This window comes from Cervus elaphus, chromosome 29 (assembly GCF_910594005.1).
Source record: "Cervus elaphus chromosome 29, mCerEla1.1, whole genome shotgun sequence".
Lineage (NCBI taxonomy): Eukaryota > Metazoa > Chordata > Mammalia > Artiodactyla > Cervidae > Cervus > Cervus elaphus.
This window is the reverse complement of record NC_057843.1, coordinates 19,820,360-19,824,822: the sequence shown is the minus strand read 5'-3', so window position 1 is coordinate 19,824,822 and position 4,463 is coordinate 19,820,360. Positions and strand designations below refer to the sequence as shown.

Sequence of the window (4,463 nt, the reverse complement as noted above, 5' to 3'; positions counted from 1 at the left end):
TGTTTGAAGTCAGTCACCTCTTAGATTTCTCAGGAGTGTAAGTCATTAAGTTACCACTTAACCCAAGCTTGTTTTGGTGGAGTTTCTTTCACTGACAACTAGAAGTGTACCATCAAAAACACTATGTAGTATTGTTTTCTACAGGAAGGCAAAGAAAACCCTTATCTACATTGTTGACCATTCACTTTCTATCATATATCACAGTATCTGGCACAGAGACATGTTTAATAATGTTTATGGAATGAATAAATGATTCATCTAATTAGATTAATTTATTTTAATAATTTAGTTCAAATTGTTGGGCACCTATTTTGTTCAAGGTCTTATCATAGGAAATAGTAAGATGATAAAAAGAATAAAAGGGACAGAGGCTCTCTCCTGCATTTTTTGAGTTTGTGCAGGCAACGAATTATAATAATAACTTAAGGCAAACTCACAGAAGGGTCTAAATGGAGTGAAAGCTGTATGTTAAAAAATAGCTAAGTCATCAAAAAGCTCTCAAGTTAGACTACTTAGACTTGAATCCATGTTCTATGCTTGTTAACTGAATAAATTTGGGTACATTATTTAAACTCAGTTTTCTTATCTGTAAAATGGGGGTAATATTTGTATTCCCTTTATAGATCTTTCATGAGGATAGAGATTTTTATTTAAAATAATTAAAATACCTAGGATATATTAAGAACTCAGTAACTTTTAACTGTCTTTTTCAGCAAGCAGAGATGGATGGTATAGGATTTAAATATGGAAGAAGATAGAATTAGAAATGAAGTCACTCTTGGGAAGCTGAATATTTATTATATTGCAACTAAGTGTCAGTCATTAAGAAAACTTTGTGTACAGAGTTTGTAATACAAAATCATTGAGAAAAATCATACTTTAGTATTACGTGGGTTAGATTTATACTGTGATAGATTTATTTTAGAGAAGATGAGTTAAGATATGCATCCTTGTAAATGGGGTAAAAAAGAGTCTTGTATCTTATATTTTTATGAATTTTAACAGGAAACCATTTAGTATTTTAAACTCAGATTGGTAACAATGTCAAAATTTTACTAGATATTCTGTGAGAGGAAAGAAAAAAAGAATTTTCAAAAGTAGTGTCTTTAATTGTCTGCAATAAGGTAGATAAGCAGAAGATTAAGTATTATATGTTATATAGCCTTCTGGATTCATTAATATATAATACAATGCTTAAAGCTCATAAAATTTGATGAAATTTTATAAGGTCTCATTCAGAAATAATTGTCCTTCTATGTCATGAAATGCTTTTTATAATTACTTTTTAATTTTCCTTTAATCTGCAACTCATGGTAAAGTAGTAGTTTCCCAGGGGGTTCTGAATAGAAAGGGAAATGGAGTGCCATTAATGGAAAAAAGTAGTTCAAATATGCTTAATATTGCTGGCCTACATGTTTCAGAAGCATGGGGGCATTTCCATTTGATTCAGGGGTCAGTGGAGAGAATGAAACAGCATAGTATAGCAGTGGAAAGAACACAGACTTTGGAAATCTTGACAAAAATAAATAAAAATTGCCTCATTTTGGACAAAATAACCTTATTGAGCCCAGGGTTCACCATGAGAAGAATACAGCAACATTAGCTTCATTGTGTTTTTGTGATGATTAAGGGTGATCTTTATAGGGTGATACTCATGTTGTTTGGCACTTGGAAGGTGATCAATGTATGACTACTATTCTTATTATAAATTATAATTTCCGGTTAGTAACAAAACATGTCAATGAGATTCTATTTCATAAGTTATGAGTAATGGGAAATATATATCTATCAAAATCAAAATAAAAGAATGGATAATTGCTGGAAATCCTATGGCAGAAATATGAATAAATAAAACTAAAGAGACAAATGTTAAGCATCAACCTCCAAGATTTCGATAGACGTTGACTGAGTGTTAGCTGATATCCTAGCTCGTGGAATAGCTAAGTTCAGCACTGTCGTTTAACTTCACTGCTCCAGCCTGCTCCGAAGATAAAATGGATGTGGAGGTGTTGTACGCAGAGATGATGATGGAACAGCTGTTCTCCACTTTCTCTTCTCAAGTTGTTTGCCTTTTTCATTTAGCCTATAAAGTAAGCATAAGTCTAGTTTCTAGATTTCCTATAAGTCAGATTTCCTATCTCAGTGTTTTCTGTCCGATTTTCCTGTCTTTGTCCTTACAGTCTTTTCTGGCCTCCTCTCATGAACTTTCACCTTGTCCAGTTCTCTTTCTTGTTTGCTTAATGAAATGTCCATTTCTCCTCTCAAAACTCTGCTCCTCAGGGGCATCCTCAACCCACCTCATACCCTGGAAGGACACATTCCTCCTTAAGAATTAGAAAATACCCATTGGGATGTTAAAAGCGGTTACTTTCTGGCCTAAGGGCTCTTCATTGTGTTAAATTTAAACTAATCAAATCCCCAGATTTACATTTTAATATACGTATAAATAGCTTTATCCACTGGCCTCGGGTTATCTAAAAAGTCATAAGTTTTCCTTCTTTTGTTTTTAATGGAGTGTTTTGTGAATTCTATGAATTCTTTGTGAATTCATCCTTGTGTAGGGACCATGCTGGTCTTCTCTGTATCATTCCAATTTCAGCATATGTATTGCTGAGGCAAGCACTCTTTCCTCCCTCTCTCCTTCTCTCCTTTTCTCTCTGTCTCTTTTTCTGAGACGGTGCTCTCTGGCATATATATATGCTGTCTGCTTGTTCCAGTTTAAACCTTATTTTTACTTTAGGCAAGTATATATTTTTTCCCTCTGTTTTTTCTTTTTCTTCCCCTAGAAAAAAATCTTGCAACTGAGTCCGACATATTAAAAAATATAAATTAAGATTTTTTTTATTAGGGAAAGACCCTGATGCTGGGAAAGATTGAAAGCAGGAGGAGAAGGGGACAATAAAGGATTAGATGATTGGATGGCATCACTGACTCGATGGACATGAGTTTGAGCAAACTCCGGGAGTTGGTGATGGACAGGGAAGCCTGGCATGCTGCAGTCCATGGGGTCGCAAAGAGTCGGACATGACTGAGTGACTGAACTGAACTGAACTGAAGTGGGATCAGACCGCTCCTCTTTCATCTCTATCATTTTCACAGCCCCTGCAGTATCTGTGAGGAGCCCTAGGCCCAGAGAAACACTATTGAAAAGCCTTGAGCTAATGAAAAGAGTTATTAACTGAAATTCTGAAGACTGGAGTTTTAGCTTTAGCTATAACATCAAATTTATATGTGTCACTGATAGGGGTAATTGTCTTATCTGTAAAACAAAGGTTTGAATAGTGGTTCTCAATTTTGGCTGTGTATTAGAATCACCTGGGGAGCTTTTAAAAATACTGAAGCTCAGGTCTTATACCAATTAAATTAGAATCTCTGGGGTGTGACCGAGACAACAGTATATTTTAGAGCTCCCTGGGTGATTCCAATGTGCAACCAAGTTTCAAAACTGCCAAAGAGTTTTTGAGCAATAATGTTTCACAAATCCATAGGTCTTTGCAGCTTGCTTTGGTAGATGTAGTTAAAATGTGCAGAGTCTATTAATTTATAGATAGTACTTAGTGAAGAGTGGGGAAGAACATGGACATAAAGATTGAAACCTAGGAAAAAAGTTTTTTGATTATCTTAATAGCTCAGTGTGTTGGACAAAACACTTAACTTTGTTATATCCCTGATGGGAGTAATTTTAACTTCCTCTAAAATGAGGCTCTCAATGGAGAAATCATATTTAAATGTAGTGTTATTAGTTTTATACCCATAATGACACCATTTGTTAGTATGATCTGCTAAGAATTACAACTAGCCATTTCATTCACAAAATAAATAGAATGGGCAGATTGACTACTGAAATGTAAAATATGGTTAATATTCCTCAGTTGGTGGTATAGCTAGAAGACAGATTAAAGTAACATGTTAACAATGGAAATCTCTGATATTGAGATGCTGCATTAAAAGTGCCTCCATCAAAAGGGCAAAGAGAGAACCGCCCCTCTCCCCCAAGATTACTGCTGTGTGCTTGTCAATGAAAAACTATTGTTTCAGCTGAGTTTTCAAAGTAGGAATAAAACTCATAGTATTGGTGAGCAATTGATCCTCAAAGATATACAAATTGTATGACAATATTCAGTCTATAGTCTCCAAAGGTCAAATGAATTTCTTATGATTGGATAAGTTACAGTGAATACCAAATAGTGTAAAAGTGATGGTGGAATTAGAGCAAAAATGATTGAGTCTAAATATGTTAGATGTAAAACTAAACAGAAATGCCTTTTCATTTTCTTGTTACCAAGGCCATTTACACATTTTCTCTCTCATACTTGGGCAGCTAATAGGTATTCAAAATCATGTGCTTTAATCTCCTCTCTTACCAATGTAGTTCTTTGCTAGAAGTTGGTAACCATCAAATAAAAGAAAGTGCAGTTATCAATTATTGCATGACAATATATTAATAATTTTATTCCCTTGCT

General features: G+C 34.4%; 1 non-coding gene across 1 annotated transcript; it reads right to left on the bottom strand.

Moving 5' to 3' along the window:
• Positions 1-2,522: 2,522 nt before the first annotated feature.
• LOC122686346 lies at positions 2,523-2,623 on the bottom strand. Its single transcript, XR_006338717.1, has one exon. It is a non-coding gene; the product is annotated as a U6 spliceosomal RNA (small nuclear RNA).
• Positions 2,624-4,463: the final 1,840 nt, after the last annotated feature.